Source organism: Manis pentadactyla, chromosome X (assembly GCF_030020395.1).
Source record: "Manis pentadactyla isolate mManPen7 chromosome X, mManPen7.hap1, whole genome shotgun sequence".
NCBI lineage: Eukaryota > Metazoa > Chordata > Mammalia > Pholidota > Manidae > Manis > Manis pentadactyla.
Genome location: NC_080038.1, coordinates 143,665,897 through 143,681,537, shown reverse-complemented (window position 1 = coordinate 143,681,537; position 15,641 = coordinate 143,665,897). Strand labels below are relative to the sequence as shown.

The 15,641-nt window shown below is 39.8% G+C and overlaps 1 protein-coding gene across 2 annotated transcripts in view; it reads left to right on the top strand.

Moving 5' to 3' along the window:
* CD99L2 (CD99 molecule like 2) overlaps positions 1–15,641 on the top strand; it is a 95,534-nt gene that overhangs the window by 48,360 nt on the left and 31,533 nt on the right. The gene's annotated exons all lie outside the window — the stretch shown is intronic.

Genomic DNA, 15,641 nt, shown 5'->3' with positions numbered 1-15,641 from the left:
TGAATCATTCTTTTTAAAACTATCCTTTTAAAAAATGTGTGAATGCCTAGAAAGTAAAGCTGAGATTTCCCTTGATCCCTCCCCATTCTACTAACAGCCACTCCCATCTCAAGAGGGAATGACTGATCCCAATTAGTGTTCTAAGCTGTTATATACATCTATACACACAGATTAGTGTTTTTGTTTTACATAACACATATATAGGGCTTTTCATTTAGTTGTGTATTATTTCACAACCTTTTAAAAAAATGTATGTATTGAAGACCTGAGTAAATATATCCATCTGTATTAGTTTCCTAGGGCTGCCGTAACAAAGTATCACAAACTGAGTGGCTTAAAAATCACAGAAATTTATTCTGTCTCGGTTTTGGAGGCCAAAAGTCCACAGGTAAGGTGTCTGCAGGACCACGCTCCCTCGGAAGGCTCTAGGAGTGAATGTTTTCTCACCCAGACTAGCCTCTGGCGGCTCCTGATGTTCCTTGGCTTGTAGCTGCATCATTCCAGTCTCTGCCTCCATGTTCACGGGGTCTTCTCCTTTATGTATGTGTCTTCTGTCTCTTATAAGGACACTTGGATTTAGAACCCACCTGGATAACCCTGAATGTTCTCAAGTTCCTTAACTTAATATATCTGTAAAGACCCTTTTCCAAATAAGGCCATGTCCATGGGTTCTAGGGTTAAAGACTCAATTATATATTTTTGGGGCTACCACTCAACCTACAACATTATGTATGTATATATATCTGCATATTGCTATCTCAGACACAAACCTGCACTTCATGGAGCTGGCATTCTAGTGGTGTGGCTTTGACCATGGGCAGTGATGTCATTTGTTTACTAGCAGACATGATGTGCTTTGTCTGGGTTTTGTGCAATTACAAATAAGACTTTAGTGAACATTCTCATCCATATCCTTTGTGCTCAAGTACAATGAGACTACGAGGCCAAACAGTATACATACTTTATATTTTAATGGTTCTGCCAAATCATTTCCAGAATGAACATACCATTATATATTCCTACCAATATTTTGAGAAAAAAAAAAGTACCTTTTTCCCAGGCCTGTACCATCACCTTATTTTACCAAAAACATTTTACCAATATGATGGACAAAATATCATTGCTTATTATGCATTTCTCTGATTAAAGTAAGATGGGGTTTCATATATATATTGGCCATTTTCATTTTCTTCAGATCCTTTCCCCATTTTTCTGCTAGGTTCTTTTTTTTTTTTTAAATAGGCTTTTGGGATCTCTCTATATATTCTGGACTGAGAAAGGCAGGGACTCTGGAGCCAGACTTCCTGTGTCTGAACCCTGCTTTTGCCACTTATTAACTGTCACCTTGGATGAGTCACCTGATTTCTCTGTACCTCAATTTGTTTATCTGTTGTGTGAGGTTAAGAATAAGCCCTACCTCCTGGGATTATTGTAAAGATTAGATGAGATGGCCTGTGTTGAAGCTCTCAGCACAGGACTTGGTACAAGTATTGTTCTTTGATTTGATTGGTAAGACTGGATGTGGTTGGGTCTCTGGTGTAAGAGTCAAGCACCCATGAGGAATGTGCGCCTACAGACTCAACATAATTCCTGTCAAAATCCCAGCTCGAATTTTTGAGGAAATGGACAAGCTAATCCTAAAACTCATATGGAAGTAGACCCAGAATAGCCAAAACAATCTTGCAAATGAAGAAAAAGTTGAGGATTCACACTTCCCAGTTTTGGAACTTACCACAAACCTGCCATAATCAAAGATAGAGTAGTACTAGCATAAAGATAGACAGAGAGTCAATGGGATAAAATTGAGTCTAGAAGTAAACTGTTACATCTATGGCCAGTTTACTTTTGGCATAGGTGCCAAGACCATTCAATGGGGAAAGAATAGTCTCTTTAATAAATGGTGCTAGGACAACTGGCTACGTAAAAGAACGAAGTCGGACCCATGCCTCACACCTTATACAAAAAATGAAATCAAAATGAATCATATACGTAAAAGTATGAATCTCTTAGAAATTCATTTCTGTGTATGGTGTGAGGTCAGGGCTTATGGTATTCTGAAGGGTCTTTCCTGAGCATGCACACAGTCCTAAACATGCAAGTGGCCTTTTAGAGTCCCAGGAACATAAATATACTTAATTTATTAGCAGTGATAGTTTTAATGAAATCGTTTAACATCTCCAGAAACAAACACGACCAAAAAAACGAAACAAACGTGATAGATACGCACACCCCCCACACCCCTCTCCCTTAGTGAATTTGGTAATTTCCTGATGGGGGGACTTTTTTTAAATTAAGGTATCATTGATATACATCTCATGAAAGTTGTGCATGAGCAATGTGGTGGTTTCAACATTCACCCATATTATCAAGTTCCCCCCACACCCCACTGCAATCACTGTCCATCAGTGTAGTAAGATGCTATAGTCATTACTTCTCCGTTCTATTCTGCCTTCCCCATGACCTACCTATATTATGTGTGCTAATTATAATGTCTGATGGGGGGACTTTTTAATATTTACATCCTTTTCTCAGTCCTGCACCTGCCCATCTGATCTTCCTCATCAGCACCCATCAGTCAGTGTGTCTGGGACCCAAAGGACCACCAGCACATGATGTCTTTGGTTGAATGGCATGCTTTAAGACCATATCACTCTGCCATCCTTGTTTTCTATCTTAGCTTGTGTTTAATGCTACTGAGGTTTCCCAGGGTAGACCTGACTGTCTCCCCTTGGCTCAGTTATTTTTCTGGTGGAAAACCATCTCTTTGTACATTGCATGTTCTCTGTTTAATGAATCCTTGAACACCTAGGTCAGGGTATTGTAAATGACCTTCATTCATCCATTCAACAATGTCTGAGTGCCTGCTTGCTGCCAGGCATGATTCCAAGTGCTGAGCATTACCATCTGGACTAGGGCAGTGCCCTCATGGAGCTCTTTTGTCTGCAAGGACACAGTACATAGAATAATTTGTTTATTAGTACTCTGGAGCAAATACAACAGGGTGATGGGATAGGGAAGGCCCAAGGAGGTGGTAAGGGGTGGCTACTTAAAGGTGATGGAGGCCTCTCTGAGGAAAGGTGACATGAAAGGAGCAGAGAAAGAGTCTTTGAGGCCAAGGATCAGGTGTAAGAGCCCTGAGGCAGCAAAGAACTGGGCTGGCTTTGGGGCCTGGAAGGTGGTGGCCTGTGTGGCCAGAGTGTGAAATGTTGGAGAAAAGACAGAAGTTGGCGGGGGCTGGACCACATAGGGTCTTATAGGGCATGGTGACCACTTTATTCTAAGTAAAAGAAAAGCTCCTGGAGTATTACTCTTTTTTAATTATCGAGATACAATTCACATAGCATATACTTCACCCATTTAAAACATACAATTCAGTGGTTTTTAATGTATTCCCATGGTCGTGTAACCATCACTACAGTTTTGGGACATTTCCTTCATTTCCCAAAGAAACCCTGTACACTACTTATCACCCCGATTCTTCCCCTCCCCTAGCCCCTGGCAACCACTGATACCCTTTCTGTCTCTGGATCTCCCTATTCTCGTCATTTCCTGTAAATGGACTTACAGAATAAGTGGACTTTGGCTTCTTTCACTTTCACTGTTTATCTGTGTTGCTTTCCGAATTCTGCTCCTCCGCGTCGTCCTTCCTCCACTCTCCCGTTTGGTTTGTCTCTCCTGCTCTTTCCATCCCTTTTCTCCTCCCCATCCCTCCCTCCATGTCTCCCTTTTTCTCTGTGTAATCATCTCACAGGGGAACCCACTTCTGCTTTTGCCTAATTAAGCTGCTTTCAAGCATCCCCATTTCCTCAGAATGCCATGGTGCCATCGTTAAGGCGCGCCTGGACGAACCTGACCAGTTTTGTTCACAGTGCTGTAACCAATACTGTAAAGAATCGCCCCTGGTAGCATTTGCTGAGATTGTGAGAATCTTCACAGAAACAGGTTTTTTCAGAGCTTGCTGCTTTGATGAAGCGGACTTACTATTCTAATTCCTTGATAAGCAGCTAGACTTTCCTCATCTCAGTTATGGGTGATAATCCCATTTAAAGGCTCACTGCAAGAAAATGTGTAATTAATAGTATCTTAAAAAGTGCACAAATCCAAGCTCGCGTCCTACATCCCGACAGGCTCAGGCTCTGACAGAGCAGCTGGTTCCACAGGCATGCAAAGAACACCCTCTGTTGAAATGGTACCTATAGGTCTTGAGAGAAAACAGACTTCTCTGGAAACTGTGCATAGTAAGGCAGAACTCCACAAACTTATGGTGATCAAGGCTGTGGTACTGCCATAAAGATAGACGTGTAGATCAGTCGGACAGAATTAAGATTCCACAAATAAGCCTTTACATCTATGGTCAGTTGCTTTTCTTTCTAAGCTGGAAAAACAAATATTTTTACATAAGAGCTGTTTGAGTGATACATGTTTTAAGCTATTATATAAGTGGCAATTGCTTTTCTTAAAATTGCCCAAATAATGGTTTCAGTAATGTACTTTCTCTTTCCTACCTATACACATCACCATAACATAGACATAAATATCCTCCTTGGGACAGGTAAGCTATACTTCATTTTATAGGTAAAGAGTCAAACAGAAATTATAAAATCATCTGTAGACCGACGATGAGCTAGGTTCGAAGAACACAGAATGGCAGGAGGTTATCACATGTGGTTCTGGCCATGCAGACATCTGCAGTGATGGGCACCTCACACAGAGGTATGCACTTGTGTGGCCAGAGCCTTTCCAAGGAGTAAGGAAACGTGATCTTTTGAAGGGAAAGACTTTGTTTTTACTAAAATGGAGTTGCAGAATGCACTTGCAGTTGTGCTGATAGTTTCCTTTTCCACTCATTCCTCTTTGTAAAAAAAAAAAATTAAGTAAATACCATAGCATAAAATTGGCCATTTAAAAAATTTTGCTATTATTAATGTACAATTATATGAGCAACATTATGGTTACTGGACTCCCCCTATTATCTAGTCCCCACCACATATCCCATTACAGTCACTGTCCATCAGCATAGTAAGATAAAATGAGCCATTTTAAAGCGATCAATTCAGTAGCATTTCAAGACATGCACCATGTTGTGGCACTATCATCTCTATCCACTTCCAAAACCTGCATCCTAGTCACCTTCTTTTCCTTTTTCCCCCAAAGCTTTGTACCTTTTGACCAACACCTTCCTCATTTCCTTTTTCTCCTAGCTCCTGGTAACCACCAACAGTATAGATCCAGTCAAATTTGTTGTTTTACTGTATGCACAGGCCAGCTTAGATATCTCCTTCATTCCCATGGCAAGTCCAGGAACTGGTGGGATGAATGCATCTACAGCTGTAGCAGTGCGTGGATCTTTGTTGGGGTTTTTTGATGATCATCTTCTGGCATGAGTCTTCCAGAGAGTGCTGATGTTGGAAGTTCTCTTTCACATCGTATCTTAGTTCATTTTCGGGGTAGCCCAATTAGGCTTTGATCTTCTGTATAAACGCAAACAGACCCTTTGCCTACACTTTTATATGCCCTTTATACCCTTGTGTAGAACTCATTGGAGGTTACCACACAGGAACTGCCCTTTTTTTTGTTTTGTTTTATTTTGTTTTTGGTATCACTAATCTACACTTACATGACGAATATTATGTTTACTAGGCTCTCCCCTATACCAGGTCTCCCCTATAAACCCCTTTACAGTCACTGTCCATCAGCATAGCAAAATGTTGTACAATCCCTACTTGCCTTCTCTGTGTTGTACAGCCCTCACTTTTCTCCTACCCCCCATGCATGCTAATCTTAATAACCCCCTACTTCTCCCCCCCTTATCCCTCCCTACCCACCCATCCTCCCCAGTCCCTCTCCCTTTGGTACCTGTTAGTCCATTCTTGAGTTCTGTGATTCTGGTGCTGTTTTGGTCCTTCAGTTTTTCCTTTGTTCTTATATTCCACAGATAAGTGAAATCATTTGGTATTTCTCTTTCTCCGCTTGGCTTGTTTCACTGAGCATAATACCCTCCAGCTCCATCCATGTTGCTGCAAATGATTGGATTTGCCCTTTTCTTATGGCTGAGTAGTATTCCATTGTGTATACGTACCACATCTTCTTTAACAATTCTTCTATCGATGGACATTTAGGTTGCTTCCAATTCTTGGCTATTGTAAATAGTGCTGCGATAAACATAGGGGTGCACTGATCTTTCTCATACTTGATTGCTGCATTCTTAGGGTAAATTCCTAGGAGTGGAATTCCTGGGTCAAATGGTAAGTCTGTTTTGAGCATTTTGATGTACCTCCATACTGCTTTCCACAATGGTTGAACTAACTTACATTCCCACCAGCAGTGTAGGAGGGTTCCCCTTTCTCCACAGCCTCGCCAACATTTGTTGTTGTTTGTCTTTTGGATGGCAGCCATCCTTACTGGTGTGAGGTGATACCTCATTGTAGTTTTAATTTGCATTTCTCTGATAATTAGCGATGTGGAGCATCTTTTCATGTGTCTGTTGGCCATCTGTATTTCATTTTTGGAGAACTGTCTGTTCAGTTCCTCTGCCCATTTTTTAATTGGGCTATTTGTTTTTTGTTTGTTGAGGCGTGTGAGCTCTTTATATATTCTGGACGTCAAGCCTTTATCGGATGTGTCATTTTCAAATATATTCTCCCATACTGTAGGGATCCTTTTTGTTCTATTGATGGTGTCTTTTGCTGTACAGAAGCTTTTCAGCTTAATATAGTCCCACTTGTTCATTTTTGCTGTTGTTTTCCTTGCCCGGGGAGATATGTTCAAGAAGAGGTCACTCATGTTTATGTCTAAGAGGTTTTTGCCTATGTTTTCTTCCAAGAGTTTAATGGTTTCATGGCTTACATTCAGGTCTTTGATCCATTTTGAGTTTACTTTTGTATATGGGGTTAGACAATGGTCCAGTTTCATTCTCCTACATGTAGCTGTCCAGTTTTGCCAGCACCACCTGTTGAAGAGACTGTCATTTCGCCATTGTATGTCCATGGCTCCTTTATCAAATATTAATTGACCATATATGTCTGGGTTAATGTCTGGATTCTCTAGTCTGTTCCATTGGTCTGTGGCTCTGCTCTTGTGCCAGTACCAAATTGTCTTGATTACTATGGCTTTATAGTAGAGCTTGAAGTTGGGGAGTGAGATCCCCCCTACTTTATTCTTCTTTCTCAGGATTGCTTTGGCTATTCGGGGTCTTTGGTGTTTCCATATGAATTTTTGAATTATTTGTTCCAGTTCATTGAAGAATGTTGCTGGTAGTTTCATAGGGATTGCATCAAATCTGTATATTGCTTTGGGCAGGATGGCCATTTTGACGATATTAATTCTTCCTAGCCACGAGCATGGGATGAGTTTCCATCTGTTAGTGTCCCCTTTAATTTCTCTTAAGAGTGACTTGTAGTTTTCAGAGTATAAGTCTTTCACTTCTTTGGTTAGGTTTATTCCTAGGTATTTTATTTTTTTTGATGCAATTGTGAATGGAGTTGTTTTCCTGATTTCTCTTTCTGTTGGTTCATTGTTAGTATATAGGAAAGCCACAGATTTCTGTGTGTTGATTTTGTATCCTGCAACTTTGCTGTATTCCGATATCAGTTCTAGTAGTTTTGGGGTGGAGTCTTTAGGGTTTTTTATGTACAGTATCATGTCATCTGCAAATAGTGACAGTTTAACTTCTTCTTTACCAATCTGGATTCCTTGTATTTCTTTATTTTGTCTGATTGCCGTGGCTAGGACCTCCAGTACTATGTTAAATAACAGTGGAGAGAGTGGGCATCCCTGTCTAGTTCCCGATCTCAGAGGAAATGCTTTCAGCTTCTCGCTGTTCAATATAATGTTGGCTGTGGGTTTATCATAGATGGCCTTTATTATGTTGAGGTACTTGCCCTCTATTCCCATTTTGCTGAGAGTTTTTAACATGAATGGATGTTGAACTTTGTCAAATGCTTTTTCAGCATCTATGGAGATGATCATGTGGTTTTTGTCTTTCTTTTTGTTGATGTGGTGGATGATGTTGATGGACTTTCGAATGTTGTACCATCCTTGCATCCCTGGGATGAATCCCACTTGGTCATGGTGTATGATCCTTTTGATGTATTTTTGAATTCGGTTTGCTAGTATTTTGTTGAGTATTTTTGCATCTACGTTCATCAGGGATATTGGTCTGTAGTTTTCTTTTTTGGTGGGGTCTTTGCCTGGTTTTGGTATTAGGGTGATGTTAGCTTCATAGAATGAGTTTGGGAGTATCCCCTCCTCCTCTATTTTTTGGAAAACTTTAAGGAGAATGGGTATTATGTCTTCCCTGTATGTCTGATAAAATTCCGAGGTAAATCCATCTGGCCTGGGGGTTTTGTTCTTTGGTAGTTTTTTGATTACCGCTTCAATTTCGTTGCTGGTAATTGGTCTGTTTAGATTTTCTGTTTCTTCCTGGGTCAATCTTGGAAGGTTGTATTTTTCTAGGAAGTTGTCCATTTCTCCTAGGTTTCCCAGCTTGTTAGCATATAGGTTTTCATAGTATTCTCCAATAATTCTTTGCATTTCCGTGGGGTCCGTCGTGATTTTTCCTTGCTCGTTTCTGATACTGTTGATTTGTTTTGACTCTCTTTTCTTCTTACTAAGTCTGGCTAGAGGCTTATCTATTTTGTTTATTTTCTCGAAGAACCAGCTCTTGGTTTCATTGATTTTTGCTATTGTTTTATTCTTCTCAATTTTATTTATTTCTTCTCTGATCTTTATTATGTCCCTCCTTCTGCTGACCTTAGGCCTCATCTGTTCTTCTTTTTCCAATTTCGATAGTTGTGACATTAGACCATTCATTTGGGATTGCTCTTCCTTTTTTAAATATGCTTGGATTGCTATATACTTTCCTCTTAAGACTGCTTTTGCTGTGTCCCACAGAAGTTGGGGCTTAGTGTTGTTGTTGTCATTTGTTTCCATATATTGCTGGATCTCCATTTTGATTTGGTCATTGATCCATTGATTATTTAGGAGCGTGTTGTTAAGCCTCCATGTGTTCGTGAGCCTCTTTGCTTTCTTTGTACAGTTTATTTCTAGTTTTATGCCTTTGTGGTCTGAAAAGTTGGTTGGTAGGATCTCAATCTTTTGGAATTTTCTGAGGCTCTTTTTGTGGCCTAGTATGTGGTCTATTCTGGAGAATGTTCCATGTGCACTTGAAAAGAATGTATATCCCACTGCTTTTGGATGTAGAGTTCTATAGATGTCTATTAGGTCCATCTGCTCTACTGTGTTGTTCAGTGCTTCCGTGTCCTTACTTATTTTCTGCCCAGTGGATCTATCCTTTGGGGTGAGTGGTGTGTTGAAGTCTCCTAGAATGAGTGCATTGCAGTCTATATCCCCCTTTAGTTCTGTTAGTATTTGTTTCACATATGCTGGTGCTCCTGTGTTGGGTGCATATATATTTAGAATGGTTATATCCTCTTGTTGGACTGAGCCCTTTATCATTATGTAGTGTCCTTCTTTATCTCTTGTTACTTTCTTTGTTTTGAAGTCTATTTTGTCTGATATTAGTACTGCAACCCCTGCTTTCTTCTCACTGTTGTTTGCTTGAAATATGTTTTTCATCCCTTGACTTTTAGTCTGTACATGTCTTTGGGTTTGAGGTGAGTTTCTTGTAAGCAGCATATAGATGGGTCTTGCTTTTTTATCCATTCTGTTACTCTGTGTCTTTTGATTGGTGCATTCAACCCATTAACATTTAGGGTGACTTTTGAAAGATATGTACTTATTGCCATTGCAGGCTTTAACTTCGTGGTTACCAAAGGTTCAAGGTTAGCCTCTTTAGTATCTTACTGCCTAACTTAGCTCACTTATTGAGCTGTTATATACACTGTCTGGAGATTCTTTTCTTCTCTCCCTTCTTGTTCCTCCTCCTCGATTCTGCATATGTTGGGTGTTTTGTGCTGTGCTCTTTCTAGGAGTGCTCCCATCTAGAGCAGTCCCTGTAAGATGTTCTGTAGAGGTGGTTTGTGGGAGGCAAATTCCCTCAGCTTTTGTTTGTCTGGGAATTGTTTAATCCCACCGTCATATTTGAATGATAGTCGTGCTGGATACAGTATCCTTGGTTCAAGGCCCTTCTGTTTCATTGTATTAAATATATCATGCCATTCTCTTCTGGCCTGTAGGGTTTCTGTTGAGAAATCTGACGTTAGCCTGATGGGTTTCCCTTTATAGGTGACCTTTTTCTCTCTAGCTGCCTTTAACACTCTTTCCTTGTCCTTGATCTTTGCCATTTTAATTATTATGTGTCTTGGTGTTGTCCTTCTTGGATCCTTTCTGTTGGGGGTTCTGTGTATTTCCGTGGTCTGTTCGATTACTTCCTCCCCCAGTGTGGGGAAGTTTTCAGCAATTATTTCTTCTAAGATACTTTCCATCTCTTTTCCTCTCTCTTCTTCTTCTGGGACCCCTATAATACGGATATTGTTCCTTTTGGATTGGTCACACAGTTCTCTTAATATTGTTTCATTCCTGGAGATCCTTTTGTCTCTCTCTATGTCAGCTTCTATGCGTTCCTGTTCTCTGATTTCAATTCCATCAATGGCCTCTTGCATCCTATCCATTCTCCTTATAAACCCTTCCGGAGTTTGTTTCATTTCTGCGATCTCCTTTCTGGCATCTGTGATCTCCCTCTGGACTTCATCCCATTTCTCTTGTGTATTTCTCTGCATCTCTGTCAGCATGTTTATGATTCTTATTTTGAATTCTTTTTCAGGAAGACTGGTTAGGTCTGTCTCCTTCTCTGGTGTTGTCTTTGTGATCTTTGTCTGCCTGTAGCTTTGCCTTTTCATGGTGATAGGAATAGTTTGCAGAGCTGGGACGAGTGACGGCTGGAAGGACTTCCTTTCTTGTTGGTTTGTGGCCCTCCTCTCCTGTGAGAACAGCGACCTCTTGTGGCTTGTGCTGCGCAGCTGCGCGCAGACAGGGTTTCTGCTTCCTGCCCGGCTGCTATGGAGTTAATCTCTGCTGTTGCTGTGGGCGTGGCCTGGCTCGGGCAGCTGCTCCAAAGTGGTGGAGTCACGTTGGAGGGGGAGCTGCTGGGAGGCTATTTATCTCCGTAAGGGGCCTCCGTCCTCCCTGCAGCCCAGGGGTTAGGGTGCCCAGAGATCCCCGGATTCCTTACCTCTGGATTAAGTGACCCGCCCTGCCCCTTTAAGACTTCCAAAAAGCACCCGCCAAAACAAAACAACGACCACCAAAAAAAAAAAAGAAAGAGAAAAAATTTTAAATTAAAAAAAAAAAAATTTTTTTTTAACTAAAAAAAATGGTGGTCGCTCGTTTTTCTTTATTCTCCGGTGCCAGCCTCAGGCCTCTGCTCACCGGTCTTTCTGCCCTGTTTCCCTAATATTGGGGTCCCTATCCCTTTAAGACTTCCAAAATGCGCTCGCCAAAACAAAACAGCAAAAAAGAAAAAAAAAAATGGTCGCGCGCTTTTCTTATGTCCTCTGGTGCCCGGCCTCCAGTGCCTGCTCACTGTTCTTGCTGCCCTGTTTTCCTAGTATGGAGGGCCCTGCACTCTGGCCCGGATGGCTGGGGCTGGGTGTTCGGCAGTCCTGGGCTCCGTCTCCCTCCCGCTCTGCCTGCTCTTCTCCCGCCGGGAGCTGGGGGGAGGGGCGCTCGGCTCCCACCGGGCCGGGGCTTGTATCTTACCCCCTTTGCAAGGCGCTGGGTTCTCTCAGGTGCGGATGTGGTCTGGATATTGTCCTGTGTCCTCTGGTCTTTATTCTAGGAAGGGTTGTCTTTGTTATATTTTCATAGATATATGTTGTTTTGGGAGGAGATTTCCGCTGCTCTACTCACGCCGCCATCTTCCACCCCTCCCTTCACCCATTTTTGAATTGGGTTGTTTGCTTTTTGGATCTTGAGGCATGTGAGTTCTTTATATATTTTGGATGTCAACCCCTTGTCGGATATGTCGTTTACAAATATATTCTCCCATACTGTAGGATGACTTTTTATTCTGTTGATCGTGTCCTTTGCTGTACAGGAGCTTTTTAGTTTGATGTAGTCCCATGTGTTCATTTTTGCTTTTGTTTCTCTTGCCCGAAGAGATACGTTCAGAAAAAAATTGCTCATGTTTATATTCAGGAGATTTTTGTTTATGTTGTCTTCTAAGAGTTTTACGTGACTTACATTCAGGTCTTTGATCCATTTTGAGTTTACTTTTGTGAATGGGGTTAGATGATAATCCAGTTTCATTCTCTTGCATGTAGCTGTCCAGTTTTGCCAATACCAATTGTTGAAGAGGTTTTCATTTCCCCATTGTATGTCCATGGCTCCTTTATTGTATATTATTTGACCATATATGGTTGGGTTTATATCAGGGCTCTTTAGTCTGTTCCACTGGTCTATGGGTGTGTTCTTGTACCAGTACCAAATTGTCTTGATTACTGTGGCTTTGTAGTAGAGCTTGAAGACAGGGAGGGTAATCCCCTCCACTTTATTTTTCCTTCTCAGGAATGCTTTGGCTATTCGGGGTCTTTTGTGGTTCCATATGAATTTTACAACTATTTTCTCTAGTTCATTGAAGAATCCTTTTGGTATTTTTTTTTAACATGTTTCAAAAACACTGGTTTTATTTAAAGGAAGCATGCATACAGCACCCAAATTATTATAGATTCTAGCTCAGTTGGATATGATTTAACATTTTTGCTTTATTTAAAGAAGTGTCCTTCCAACACTAAAGAAAACTCAAGCAGTTTGGTCACAGAATTGGGCTCTAAAATTCCCATCTGAAATACCTGACTTAGTATATGACACACTGCATGTAACCCCTGGTCTCTTCACCAACATCGCTCCTAATTAATTGTCCTAATCTTGTGGAATCACTATGTGACTAACAGGAATGAATGTACGATGCATTCATGGGAATATCTCAGGGTGAGATTAAAACTGCTGTTGGTATTTTGATATGGATTGCATTGAATCTGTAGATTGCTTTAGGCAGGATGGCCATTTTGACAGTATTAATTCTTCCTATCCATGAGCACGGGATGTGTTTCCATTTATTGGTATAGTCTTTAATTTCTCTCATGAGTGTCTTGTAGTTTTCAGAGTATAGGTATTTCACTTCTTTGGTTAGGTTTATTCCTAGGTATTTTATTCTTTTTGATGCAATTGTGAATGGAATTGTTTTCCTGATTTCTGTTTCTGCTAGTTCATCATTAATGTATAGGAATGCAACAGATTTCTGTGTATTAATTTTGTATCCTGCAACTTTGCTGAATTCAGATATTAGATCTAGTAGTTTTGGAGTGGATTCTTTAGGGTTTTTTATGTACAATATTATGTCATCTGCAAATAGTGACAGTTTGACTTCTTCCTTTCCAATCTGGATGCCTTTTATTTCTTTGTGTTTTCTGATTGCCATAGCTAGGACCTCCAGAACTATGTTGAATAAAAGTGGGGAGAGTGGGCATCCTTGTCTTGTTCTCAATCTTAGAGGAAAAGCTTTCAGCTTCTCGCTGTTAAGTATGATGTTGGCTGTGGGTTTGTCATATATGGCCTTTATTATGTTGAGGTACTTGCCCTCTATACCCATTTTGTTAAAGAGTTTTTATCATGAATGGATGTTGAGTTTTGTCAAATGCTTTTTCAGCATCTATGGAGATGATCATGTGGATGTTGGTTGTTTTAGATGATAGTTGTCCTGGCAGACATGAGGTGAGAGCTCATTGTGGCTGTGATTTGCATTTTCCTGGTCAAGAGTCACATTGAGCACCTTTTCACATACCTGTTGGCCATTTGTCTGTCTTCTTTGGAGAAATGTCTAACTCTTTTGCCCATTTTTTAATGAGATTATTTGTTTTGTTGTTGGGTTATAGAATTTCCTTACATAGTTTTGATATTAATTCCTTATCAGATATATGATCTGTGCATATTTTCTCCCATAGGCTGCCTTTTCATTTTGTTGATGGTGTCCTTTGCTGTGCAGAAGCTTTTCAGTTTGATGTAGTCCGACTTGTCTCTTTGCTTTTGTTGCCTGTGTTTTTGGTATCACATCCCAGAAATCACTGCCAAGTCTATAAGGTCAAGAAATTTTTTTTTTCTGTTGTCTTAAGAGTTTTACAGTTCTAGTTTTATGTTTATGTCTTTAATCTATTTTCCTTTTTTTGAAATTACAGACATCCTAATACCTGTAGTTTTTGTATACAGTGTGAGGTAGGGGTCAAACTTCATTCTTTTACGTGTGGGTATCCAGTTATCCCAGCAACATTTTTTGTTAAAAAGACCATCTGTTCCCCCATTGAAATGGTCTTGGAACCCTGTTGAAAATCAGTAGACCATAAATATGGGGGTTTTATGGACTCTCAGTTCCATAACACTCATCTAAATGTGTATTCTTATGCTAGTGTCAGTCATACTGTATTACTATAGGTTTGTAGTAACTTTTGAAATTGAGAATGTGACTCCTAATTTTTTTTTTCTTTTTCAAGATTAATTTGGCTATTTAGGGTCCCATGCAAGTCATATGAATTTTAGGATCAGTTTATCTGTTCCTGCAAAAAAAAAGAAAAAAAGACAATTTTGGTAGTGATTGTTTAGAATCTGTAGATTAATTTGGGGAATTTTGCCCTCTTAACAACTTTGAGTCTTCCAATCTATGAACATGGGATGTTCCATTTATTAAGGTCTTCTTTAATTTCTTTCAACATTGTTTTGTGCTTCTAGTGTATAAGTCTATACATCCTTGGTTAAACTTGCTCCTAATAATTTTATTCTGGATGCTATTGTAATGGAATCATTTTCTTATTTTTCTTTCAGATTGATCATTGCTAGTATATGGAAATAAAATTGTACAGTGATTCTTCTGTATTGATCCTCTATCCTGCAACTTTGTTGAACTTATTATCTCTAATATTTTTGGGGGGTATGTCTGGATTCTTTTGGGTTTTTGACATATAAGATCATGAAAACTAGAGATAGTTTTACTTATTTCTTCCCAGTCTAGATGATTTTTTTTCTGTTTCTTGCCTAATTGCTTTGGCTGTTAGTACTTCCAGTACAATATTAAGTAGAAGTGGTGAGAGCAGACATCCTCATCTTGTTGCTGACCTTAGGAGAAAAGCTTTCAGTATCTTTAAGTATGAAGTTTACTGTGGACTTTTCATAGATGCCCTTCATCAGGTTGAGGAAAGTCCCTTCTCTTCCTAGGTAAAAATTCAGTGTTTTATCATGAAATGGTGTTAGCTTTTGTCAAATGCTTTTTCTGCATCTATTGAGAGGATTGTGTGTTTTATTTCCCTTCATTCTATTAATATTGGATATTACAGTGATTTGATTTTTCATACATTGAACTACCCTTGCATTCCTGGAATAATTCTACTTGGTCATGATGTAAAATCCGAATATGATGCTGGATTTAGTTTGCTAGTATTTTGTTGAGGAATTTGTATCTATATTCATAAGTGTCATAGGTCTCTAGCTGTCTTGTGGTGTATTTGTCTGGCTTTGGTATTAAGGTACTACTGGTCTCATGAAATGAGTTAGGAAATGTTCCCTCTTCTTCTATCTTTTGGGAGAGTTTAAGAAAAACTGGTGTTTTTTTTTTTAATATCTGCTAGAAGTTACCAATAAAACCTTCTGGTCCTGGAATTTTCTTTGTGGGAAGTTTTTAAATTGCTGATTCATTC